Raw genomic sequence first — 12,593 nt, forward strand, 5'->3', positions numbered from 1 at the left:
GATACCTCTCAACTATACAGATTTTTGCCTCATATTTTTGGTCTGTTCCTTATAAAATATGTGGTTTTCTGGCAAATCATTGAAGATTCAAGTCACTAAATAATGACAAGACGTTTAAATTTCAGACTTTACATCCTTTAGAAAATACATGTGTTGTGTCTTTTGGCTTTTCCCGGTTAGGGGTCGCCACAGTGGAACTCTGGTCCACTAATGATTGGTAGTTGATTTTTACGTGCTGAGTTACCAGCCCTGACGCACAACCTTCAACGAAGGCACGCCCATTCACACGTCTCCACGGAGAAGACGCTCTAGTTGAGAATCGAACCGGACAGCGTCTTACTGTGAGGTGACAACGCTACCGCAGCACCACCACCGCGGGTCCCCTTTAGAAAATACATAATAATGCAAAACCTATTATTATAGCAACTTTCTAAGTTTATAGGAGCAATATTTAAGATTTAAGTTCTGTTCCTAGTTTGGGGTCTTTGACACCCCCCCCCAATTCTTTCTGGCTTTGTCCAGATTTCTTGCACTGAGAAGTGCAGATGTATCATAAGCATATCTCTCAACTGTCACTTGTTTTCAAGGATGTCTCTGATTTTGACTCAAATTTTAGGTCTGTCCCTCTTAAAACTGGTGACTGTTGGAGAAAAGGTGGCAAATTGTACTTAAAAATAATTATAGTAATTTGAATTGTAGACTTATTTTAGTTTAGAAAGTATATACTAATTCACATTCTCTTTTTCTGTCAAGGTCTCAGATTAATATAACTAATATTTTAAAACATTGCTCTCAACCTTCCATACCCAAAATGAGGAACACCAGCCTTCATAATGTGGAACAAATGGGCAAAACGTGGAACACATACTAACGACTTACTGACAACTTCAACTAGGAAAGTCATAAGATGGTCAAAATATGCTGGTTTTACTTATAAAAATATTTTAATGAATTAATAGGATTCATTTATATTTACCATGGGTATCAGTTAAAAAAAAATCCTAACACACGTGTCATATCCTTTCAATGTGTTCCTTCGAGAAACGTGAACTTTTTAAAACCCTGAATGGGGTACGATCCTCGTAATGAGAGAACACTTGATAGGTATGTTTTAAACTTATCTTTGATTATTTCCGGATTTGTTCCTGATTGGTTGAGAGCTATGCATAAGAAAAGTGAAAGTTCAATCACACCTCTCAATTGTCCAGATTTTTGCCTAATATTTTTTGCTCTGTTTCTCATAAAATGTGTTGATTTCTGGCAAATCACGGATGACTGAAGTCAATAAATAATTCTACATTTGAGTTTCAGACTTCGTGTCTTAAGCAAATGCATTCTAACAACTTTCTACGTTTATAAGACCAATATTTAAAATATATCCCCATTTTTGTGGCTTTACTCCCTCATACCTCTCAACTGTTCATCTTTTCGCCTCATATTTTTGGTCTGATCGGCAAATCACAGGGACGATCGGAGGATTGAAGTCACCCAATAATGGTATACATTTGAGTTTCAGACTTCGAATCATTCAGAAAATGTATTTTAACACAATCTCTGTTACTCTTGCAACTAAGATTACAACAGCAATATTTAAAATCTGTCCTATTTTGGGGGCTTCATCCCCCACTTTGTTCAGATGTCTTGCATCAACAGATTGAGAAGTGAGTCCCCTATTCTTTTAGGTTTTGTCCAGATTTCAGATAATAGGCGGTACGAGACCTCTATCCATCAGTATTAAACGTTGATACGTACCCCCCACAGCAGATTATGCAAACGTGTACCTTTTTGCATGGTTTTACGTCTGCTACGTATCAATTTGTCACGTGCCCTCAGTGCAACTACTTTTAAGTTGGAACAAGTCTCCCTCAGTTTTTGTAGCCGCCAGTAAATGCACATTTTTTACGAATTTGCGGTTTATTTAAGATGCATGTCGTTATGCCAGTTCTGGTTATTGCGTCTCACCGTCTTTGAAACAATGAACAGTAACTTTTGCAAAGGTGAAGCTAATATACAAAACATGCATAGCTCAACAAATCAGTAAAACCACAGAGTATAGTACTAGAAGAAAACATCCATTCCCCAATTCTTTCACCAAGCTGTTTCTCTGAGGAAGGCTGATACTCCTAAGTCCTCAATTAATAAAATACAAAAATCTAAAAGCTGTTGGCCCTTGTCTTACCTGCTGTAATACTATCACTCGCTTGGACGGACACGTCACGTTTCACCCTACAACCTACCTATGTTACCATATTCCTGTTCCTTTCAGCAGCATCTCAGCTAATAGACGCATTTTTGCCAAGTAGATTTCCGCTTTGACAAGGCATTTTTCTGGGCGGTTTCGAGATCGGCAACCCTGTTTATCCAATACCTATTAAAATCTATAATCCTTTCAACCAATAATGTCAGTATTGTTTTGATTCTGGGTGGAGCTGATGATTGGTTGGCTGTGGACGGGAAACAGCAGTTTAGGTTGAGCAGGCTGTTTGAGTGCTAGAATCGAGAAGTGAGGTTGCTATAGGGCAGTAATCGGTAAGTGGGTCTGTAGGTTTTAGAATTGTCTATGTGTGGTGACTTAAGAGTTACAAAGTTACCTTTTGCTGGGTGCGTGATGACTGCTATCTCAAGTATGACAGCAGCTAATTTCATAGTTGGGTATAAAATTACTTGGTGTGTTGTGCTGCTGTCGGTAGGGGTACTCAATCGCTGCTTAAAGTGGACAGTTGAGTAGTGCTTAAAAGCAATAAGACTTCACACTTGCAGAGTAGATTACTCTAATTTCTATTGTGATTGTTGTAAACATTAGGGATTTAACAGCAACTATGAATCTGTTTTCCCGAATACTGCTAAAACTTCACTGCAGGGTTGCACATTCCCAGTTAGGAGACCTGGTGTTAATGTGCCGTTTCAGTCTGGCTGCTGTGTGGGTGCTGTACTGATGTAGTATCTAGCTTTCATTTATGTATTGTATTTGGCCACGTTTCCTTGGTTCGTGGCAGTCATGCATTTTTTCTACGTTGGAATTCGGTGATAGGGCACGTATTGGTGAGGACGTAGTTTTGACATCTCAGGATTGAATGAGCCTGCGAGTTTAGTTAAGGGGAGGGAAGTGGGGATAATTGTACTCATGGGTAGTTCTTTCTTTACATTGTGGTGTGTAGTGGTGGTGCAAGTTGAACTCCGCCTGCTACCCATTTTAGTAGGACTGTGGCTGAAATATTTTCATTTTTTTTGTTTGTTTTTCAGAAAGGAGTGATCACACATTAAATCCTTAGCAATGGGATGGTTTCAGTTAACAGCACTCTGACAGCTTAAACAACAGTGATACAAAGTTAGATCTTTTTTTTTTTTAAGATACAAAGTTAGATCTTGACTATCATAACTTGCAAAAAAAGTAATATTATCAAACCTTTCTTTAGCAACAAAGAGCAATGGTTGGTGCCTTAATGCGTCAAAATGTGATACTTCGGTGTAACTTTTTACTTACTTTATGTCACCTGAAACTGGGATGTGATACATACCTCTCAAGTGTACCTCATTATGAGGAATGTACCTCATTTGGGGTCTTAAAAAGTTCATGTTCCTCGAAGTTCCTCAATGTTCCACATTGAAAGACTCTGTCACACATTCAATGTTAGGAATTTTTTTAAGTGAAATCCATTGTAAATAGAAATTAATCGTATTAATTCATTAAAAGATCTTCTTTATAAGTAAAACCAGCATATTTTAACCATCCTATGACCTTCCTAGTTGAAGTTGTTAGTAAGCCATTAGTATGTGTTCCACATTTTGCCCATTTGTTCCACATTATGAGGGCTAGTGTTTCTCATTTTGGACATGAAAGGTTGAGAGCTATGGATGTGAAAGACACACACAAGTTTGATATCGGCAAACTTTATTTCAAATCCTGCAAGATGCGTGATCGTAAACACGTAATATAGCATATTTTTGTGTGCTGTCATTGCCAGTTATATCTTTACATTTCCTGAAACTTGGCATGATATTGTCATATTTGTTTTAATGACATCTCCTTGTCCTCAGCCACTATGTGCTCCTTTAGAACCTGATGTAGCAGTTTGTGCCATCAAGTATTTCTGTGTCTCCTACTTTAGAGACCTAATTTACTGGAGAACATAGTGCTTTTGATATCTGGACTGTTGTTACCTTTCCTACTGTGGAAGTGGTTGTATCCTGTTTGTGTTTTTATGTACAATGCTAGTATGTTCTGTTAGTATGAGTGGGATGACTGGATATGTAAGAAGCATTTGCCAGCTGTTGCATTTTACATTGTGTGCATCAGTGTTTGTAGTTGGTCTAGGTGTTTGTTTTGGTACATACTGTTGCATTTTTGTCTGCATTGTGGATAGTAGCTTTGTTCACCCTCCCATTTCATGTTATGATGGTGTGTCCCACTGCTAACCTTCAAGTAGTTTTCTTATTTCACATATTTTTTATGTTTTTTAGAATGTGCTTTGGACCACCAAAGTATTGTTACTTAAGTATGCTTGAGAGTATTGGGCTTTCTTTTACTTTCCTTGGGGAAGTGCTGCTGTTAGTAATGAATGCTAAGACTGAGCTCCCTCTGGTACTGCTCCTTGGGCCATGCATTCTCTGATAAAAGTGCTCTGTTTTTCTTCCTGAAACTTAGCTTCAGGTTGTGCAGTTTTGCACACAGATGGTTATAGTAGATAATTTCAGTTGCACTCTTTTGTTACTGCAAATTTTACAGTTTAGCTTACTTTTTCTTTGTTGAAGTTATTTATGATGCCTGTTAATGTACAATTGAATATTTGAACTGCCCTGTTTTGCGAAGTGATACTGGTCATAGACAGTGAACCTTATTGTTGCCTACAGGAAAGTATCACTAGCCATAGTTGTTAGTTTTGTTATTTCTCTACACTGTTGCTTATTCCTCTCAAGTTCTGCAGGAGCCTGAGGTAATTTTCTTTATAGCAGTAGCGGATATTGGGTCAGTTATTTATGTGCCTCATTTAATTTGTTCTTTTTTTCCCCCTTACTTTTAGTTCCAAAAACAAATATAGAAAGTTATCATTCCTCCCGAGGTATAGAAGTGGTAACTCTACATTTGGTGCATTTTGGTAGGCATCATAGTTTAGGTCCCATTAGTAGTTCTAAGGTTTACTTGGGGCACTACCACTTTTGTTTCAGGATCCTCCTCTGGAATTTCCCAAATGTCTTGACTCCAAAGAGCAGCACTGAGTTTGAGTGGTGTTCATGTTCTGCCCTACTTGGATGAACGCTTGAAGTGGCATTTTGGAATACAGGTTGGAGATGTCGCCTTTCCTTATCTACTTTGACTTACAGTTAAACTAGAAAGATACTTGATTCTGTTTGTAAGGTTTCAGTACAGCTCATAATATCTTCAGTAGGTGGTTATCCAGTAGTTAGTATTTCTTGGATATGTTTTTTAAACCAGAAACATCTTTACCTATGTCATCTGTATGCCAATCGGTACAGGTCCTTTTCTCCCTCCTTAGTGTCCAACCATTATACTGCTTGTATCTTACTATCCATATCCATATAACAAAACTTCCATTTTCTCAGTTTTTATATTGTCTCTTGTTTAGTCACTTCCACATATCCTTAGCTGCCATACCAGAATAATTTTTAATCCATACTCCTAAATACTTCATTTTATCATGTCCCCATAAATACAGATATTGCCTTTGTCTTAGCATCATTAATTTTGTATATCAAAAAAGATTTGAAACTGACTCAGTGTTCCACAGCACTGTAATTTCTCTTTCTGGTTTTGTCAGGTACAGTAGAAAGTCGATTATCTGAACTAATTTGGACCTAGGGTAGTTCGGATAATCAAACTGTTTGCATAATCAAACTTATAATTGAACCAGATAAACTTCTAAAATCTTGTTTTTTTCTGCACGCAGGAATATACTATTCCAACCATTCAGTGATTCCAGTGGACAATAAAGAATATTTTTCACACATGAACTGGCTGCAAGCTCAAAAAACATGTTCATGCGAATACGTATAATGTTTACATATTCAGACTTTATGATTTTTCCTACCCAAAGTCTTTTTGACGTTTCGGATAATTGACTCTCTAGTGTATAAAATGATATCATCTGCAGATAGAGCCAGCTTTTTTTTGACTACCGTACCAATTGTATCCTTGAATTCCTGAGTTGCTTACTGGTCCTAAATGTAATATTATCAGAGAGGGCCCCATCCACTTTAATTTTTACCTCTGATCCCTCCTATATCATCCTAATCAACCTTGTATTTTTTTTTTCAGGAAATGCAAGTGCTTTCATTGCTGTGTTCATAAAATCTTAGCTTACTCTGCATCAAAACCCACCAACAACACTGGTATTTTCTTACATTCTGCTTCCCTCTGGATCATAAGTGTTCTCTTATTGTTGGCAAATGTTGTCTCCCCTCCACAAAACCGCATTGATCCATATCTGTCAATTTTGGCATTACTTTTGCCATTCTTTTAGCCATTATGGACATGACCACTTTATAATCATGGTTTAGTATTGAAATGAGCCTGTATGAAGCTGGATATGAGGGATCTTTACCCTCTTTAGTTATTACAGCCACCACCACTTTATTCCATGATGTTGGTACTTCTGTTAAAATACTGTTAAACAAAACCTTCCAGATCTTTTATCATTTTTTTCCTGCTGGCTTCCAGACTTCCACAGGAATACCATCTATTCCTGGGGATTTTCCTGTAGATTGGTTATACATCACAATTTTTATTTCATGTCCTCCTATCCTAACAGTTAGTAACTGAGCCTCCTCAACATCTAGCCTTGCCATATTTAATGCTTCCATAAACTTTTCCATTTTTATCTTTTCTTGATTTCCATATCTCTCTGCTTTATGCAGACTGTCAGCAATTTCCTGGGAACTCTTGACCATCTGGTGACTAATATTCTCTATTCTTGTATCTTGGCACCTTGTTTAGTCAATACAGAGATCTGCTGATATGTCCCTCTCTGGTGTCTTATGTTATCTAGGAGAGTTACTGGTGTTTTGCTGCTGCTGTTTTGAGTATTTTGGGCTGCAGGAATCCTCCCCATCTCAACTGCTAACAGTGAATTTGCCAGATCTTGTTTAGGGAGATTATTTTAGGAGCTTGTTAATGTTGGGAGTATTGTTTTCTGGCACATTAAAGATCTGTGTAATTCTGACTAGATGATGATGTCTCTTCTTGTCAGAATCTTCTGATTTGATAGTTGTAAGTAAAGAGGAATGCGCTAGTTCTGTTTGTGCATGACTGCAGTTTCTTTGGAACGTTGGGTCCTGCAAAAAACAAGTGAGGATTCACCATGTATTGCATCTTTAAGATGGCCATATGAAACCTTGAGTTTTCCTTCTAGCCCTTTTATCTAAGGGGTCTTTTGATACTCTGGAAAGATTTCAAGAATTGATGTAGAGACATGGCCCTGCCCCAGTGGACTGCATAGTTTCTGAGGCTGCAGTCCCTCATGGAGAGTGCCCTTTCTTTTTTGTGGGTGTATGTCACAGTATAAAAGTCTTTGGGATGCTAGAAAACCTTGCAGTGGGGAAATGTTCTTCCTTATTTGGAAGATATTTATTTACTGATGCTAGAAAAAAGTCCTTGAGGTATGGCAGTTGTTTCCTCGCTTTGTATTGGAACATTAGGCACATTTACTATATCAGAATCTTTCCTTCTGTTTTTCAGCTTATTTCTGTCTGTTAAGTTAGTCTGCTAGGCTTGTATTGTACAGTAGACAAAACTGTCTGTCACACCATATTGTTTATTTGTATTGTACCTCCTTCAAAAACCTTGTTAGATCCAAGGGAGTAGATTGTGACTGTTGACATAGTTAAGGATTTGTGTATATATACAGCTCTTCTAGTAAGTTAGACATGGGACACAAAAAAAGCAGTCTTGGGTAGGGGATGGATTTGGGACACAAAAAAAGCAGTCTTGGGTAGGGGATGGATTGTGGCCTATTTGAAGGAAGGTGTAAGAGTTGCCTTGCTCAGTAGGTGAACCATAGAGCTGGCTATTTTTAGTACAACCATCTTAAGAAAGGCAGGGGAAAGAGGAGAGAACGTCACACAAAAAATGATGAGAACCTTGCACAGTATACACAAAAAATGATGAGAACCTTGCACAGTGAGTTATCTGCAGCCTGGTAGAAAACCTTTATTTTATACAGTATTCTCGTGAAACAGAGGAGTGGGAAGATGTAGGTCCCTGTCCGTGTGGTACTTTTTGTGTTTGTATGAGTATGGAGTTACTATGGGCTGCCATGTAAAGACGCAGAGGGGCTTGTCTTTTTGCAGAAAGTGCTGTTTGTTGTTTTTCATTAAGTTGAAATTCTGGATTGCTAGTTTTTATCTAGTTGAAGCTTCAGTGAATTTAGTTTGTGTTAAAGATATGGGAAGTTATTTAAAGTTTAAGGGTTGAGGGTGACCTGAATGATTTTTGGTTGATTAAAAATCTGAGTTTTAATTTTAATAGCCAAAAGGGTACCTAGATTCATAGTCAGATTCTTGTTAGCCTGTGTAGTTGTCAACCTAAAAGGACCTTAATAGTCTCCTCATATAGTTTTGTGTGGCTACTCAGTGTCCTTTGTTCCAGGTGTAGGAGCTTTGGTTACATTTGTTGCAGTCCTCTACTTTTTAAACTTGGTTCTGATGGTTGTCAGTACTTTGGGTGTTCATTTTCCAGTGTTGCCATCAAGGTTTGTGTCTCAAGGATTTTGTCTCTGGTGGACAATGAACCCAGGCGTATTATCAAGCTGTAGTGGCAGAGCAGTTTTCGTAGGAAGTTACTAGGCTAATGGCCCAAGGCCCTTACAAGCCTAGCTAAGTTGTACCTTTGTTTCAACAATCAGTACCTATTGCCTCTATCCAAGAGGGACACAGGTGGAACCCCTGGGATGAATTTATGGTTACCCATCCAATCATCCAGATTGCATTTCAAGAGGACCAATGAGGTGCTCTGTTTGACATGAAGTGGGAGTCTGTTCCAAATGTGTGGTAACCTCTGGGAGAAAAATCTGTCCCTCAAGCAGGTTCTATTAATGTCACATACCACGTTAAGGTCTTTAGAGCGAGTAACCCATTGAATTACAGAGATGCAGCATTTCCAATAAAGCAGGGTCAGAGATTGCCTTGTATGCAAGGCAAAGTTCGCCTCTGAGTAGTCTGTATGAGACAGAATAAAGTGATGGTGATTTCAGATGATCTACATAGGACAGATTGTTGAAGACCTAGAATTTTCCTGGTGAAGAACCTTTGTGGTCTCTCTAATTGCTGCAGGTGCTTGGAAAGGTATATACCAAAAGGGGTGTTGCACAATTATTGGCCTGATGAGGGAAGAGTACAGGGAGGTTATGACTTTTTTTTTTTTTTTATCTGGAGGCAATGCCTGTACTTATGAGATGAGCAGTGTAGAATGCCCTTCTTACCACTGTGGAGACATGATGGACAAAGGTGAGGTTGCTGTCAACCAGTGTGCCCAGGTCTGTCACTACTGAGTGCGTACTTAAGGTGTTGCTATTGATGTGGTAGTTGGCGGGAACATCGCCCTTACCAAAAGGGATGATGATACATTTTTTTGCATTGAGTTTAAGGCCATGACTTTGGCACTAATCATTTATTTGTGTAAGACCCTCTTGTAGGATGTTGACATTATTTGGAGATTCTATGACCGCTCCCAGTTTGCAGTCATCAGCAAACTTTGTTGGCCACAGACCTTTAGTTTTTGCTTGTACTTCGGAGAAATAGATTCCAAACAGTAGAGGTCCCAGGACTGAACCCTGTGGAACACCACTGGTTACAGGTCTACTGTTGGAGTCTAATTCCCCTATTTTGACTATATGGGTAAATCAGTGAGCCAGTTGGTGACCCATCTAAAGATATAAGGGTTGATACCTAGCTCGATAAATTTGTCAATGATGCCTGAGTGAGGGATAGTGTCAAATGCCTTGGCTAAGTCTAGGTAGGCTGTATGCACAGATTTCCCCTTGTCCGGGGCCTTGGTGACTCTCAAAGAAGTCCACCAGGTTTAACAGGCATGATCTCCCTTTGACAAATCCAGAGTAGGTCGATTGTTTGGAGATGTCCATAATGATTCGCTCCATGGCCTTGCAGATAAGGCTAGTCAGGCTAATAGGTCTGTAGTTCCCTGGGTCAGCGGAAGCACCACCTTTGTGCAAGAGAATAACGGTGGCCATTTCCCATTCAGCTGGGACAAAACTGGTGCTTAGACTATAATTGAAAAGAGAACCCAATGGTGTTGCTAATTCTTGTTGGAGCCATGTAGGAAGCAACCTGGGTTGTTTATCAGGTTCCATAGATGCTGTGTTCCTAGCCTTAGAGAGGGCATTAATGACCTGCTCTTTCGAGATGCAAGGTAGGGGACAGGTAGCAGGGATGTCATGGGGTATGTGTGGTGGGGACAAGGGGGTTCACAGAACCTCAGAACCTGTCAGCCAACAGGTTAGCTATCAGCTTTCCTTTTTAAGTTATAGATGTGACTAAAGAACGCCTTATGGTTGTCTTTTTAGTTAAGGAAACATATTTGGATCCTTAGTTTGCTAAGGAGGACTTCACAAGAAGACTTATTCACTTATTTAAGCTGATAAGGGAGTGTTTCCAGTTTAGGGCTCACTCCCTCTTATTAAATAAAGGAGTTATTTTTTATGCTGGTGGTGTGCCTTGAAAAGTACTTTTCACAGTAACCGAATATTGGATGCAGTATTATCGCTTGTATATTGCTGTTACTACTCTCCTTATTGGCGTTTGCCTCCATCTCGCTTCAGTTGTTGTATTGTTGGCGTTTGTCCTTGGTCACTCCCTCTTATTCTTGGATACCAATTTCTTCCTCTTATTCTAAAGCCTGTTAATGACATTTGTCCACAAGGCAGGTTTACTCTTCCTTGAGGAGCTTGTTTTGGTCTTGGGTACGGCGGAGTCCGTGCAGTTATACATGTGTTTGTATAAAGATTTGGTATATAATTCTGCATAGTTGCCAGTTCCATCTGGGGGGTGGTGGAGAGAAGCTATTTATACCATCCCGTAAGAGTTTATAATCTGCTTTGGAGTTTTTTTTTTTCTTTAGTGTAGTTGCTGCTGGGGGGGTCAGGTGTGATAGTTACTTAAAATGAGACTGATTTGTGGTCAGATCTCACCAGGGAAGACCTCATAGTGAGGGTGCTACAGTGGTCCCCCATATTGGTAAGCAACATATCTAGGATGTTGGCACCCCTTATGGGGATGTCAACCAGGTGGTCCAGGGCATTGGAGTTGACGAAGTCGAGGAAACTTTGGGCAAGTGTGTTTGAGCATGAATAATTTACCCAGTCAATGGATAGGTAGTTAGTCAGCCAGAACCATGGTGTTTGGATGTATCTTGATAGACTCAAGTAGATCCAAATAGGCAGAGTGGGTATCCTGATTTATGGAGGGGGTCCTGTAGCTGGCAGTGACTTGAATAGGTGTCCTACTAACAGTTAATTGTACTTTAAGTATCTCTAGGGAATCATGCTGTTTGAACAATCTGGAGGTGTATTTATCTTTAATAAAAATTGATACACCACCTCCTTTAGTTTTCACACCTTCAGTTTCTGGTCTGAACATATGGAAGGAGGTGTAACCCAGTATGGCTGGGGTGCTTTCCACGGCCTTGAACCAGGCATCTGTGACTTCACAAATGTCTGTGTCTTCAGGGTGAGGACTGCTTACTGTGAGTGCAGTTTCATGTTAAGACTCCTAGCATTTAGCAGCATAACCTTGAGGTTGTTTTTAGATGGAGTTTTTACGTCGGGAATTTTGTCCTTGAGACGCTGCCTAAAAAGGCATTATGGGGGTGCAAGAGCCTTGGCCAGTAGCTGAAATCCCAGGGGTGACAGATGAAGACCATCTCAGGCAAAGCATCGAGGTTTGTCGATCATGTCATCCCAGGCTGACAGATACTGGATCCCCATAGAATGACAACAGATACTAAGCCAATTATTGAAGTCAGTTATTTTCTGTTTGTATTGAGGCATCATCCTAAGTGAAGGTAAAATGCTGCTTAAGGCTATGGACATACCTGCCTGAGACACATAATCCAAGAGCTCAGTCATGTCTCTCTTCATATTCTCCAGAGAGGTACATCTCAAGTCGTTCACACTGATATGGACAATGATGGAATCATAATAGTACCTGTTGTTGAGAGACTTGAGTGCATGTGTGATATGGAGTATCCAGGCACCTGACAGACAGCTAACCAAGACCTTTTCCAGCCTGGTGAGAGTGACATCTGTGTGTCTCGCGATGAAATCACCCATGACTAATATGTTTGGTTTTGTGGTTTGTCTTAAGGGCTTGATGGGTGAGACACTGGTATGTGAGCTATTATGTGTATTGTGTTCTTCAGAGGAAATATTATGTGTAGGGTGCTTGTGTTTTGTGTGTGGGAGGTCTCTGGTGTTTAGATACATTTCTGGTGAGGACCTCTGCATATGAAGGCATTTGTGATGGGGGTTTGAGTGGAGTAGGAGGTGAATTGTGCATGCTGACATCCCACTCATTGTCATGTACTAACTGGTGTGTGAGAGAGAGCATGGATTTAAGGTTCTTAA

At 39.6% G+C, this 12,593-nt stretch overlaps 1 protein-coding gene across 1 annotated transcript in view; it reads left to right on the plus strand.

Annotated features, from left to right (window-relative positions):
- The first annotated feature begins 2,429 nt into the window (after nucleotides 1-2,429).
- The window catches only part of STT3A (STT3 oligosaccharyltransferase complex catalytic subunit A), a 696,810-nt gene continuing 686,646 nt past the window's right edge, over nucleotides 2,430-12,593 (plus strand). The window contains exon 1 of the mRNA XM_044075147.1: nucleotides 2,430-2,529. The gene's annotated coding sequence lies outside the window, so the exon portion shown is untranslated. The remainder of the gene's footprint in view (nucleotides 2,530-12,593) is intronic.

The sequence above is a fragment of the Protopterus annectens genome, chromosome 6.part0 (genome assembly GCF_019279795.1).
Source record: "Protopterus annectens isolate FY-2018-M chromosome 6.part0, PAN1.0, whole genome shotgun sequence".
NCBI classification, from domain to species: Eukaryota; Metazoa; Chordata; order Ceratodontiformes; family Protopteridae; genus Protopterus; species Protopterus annectens.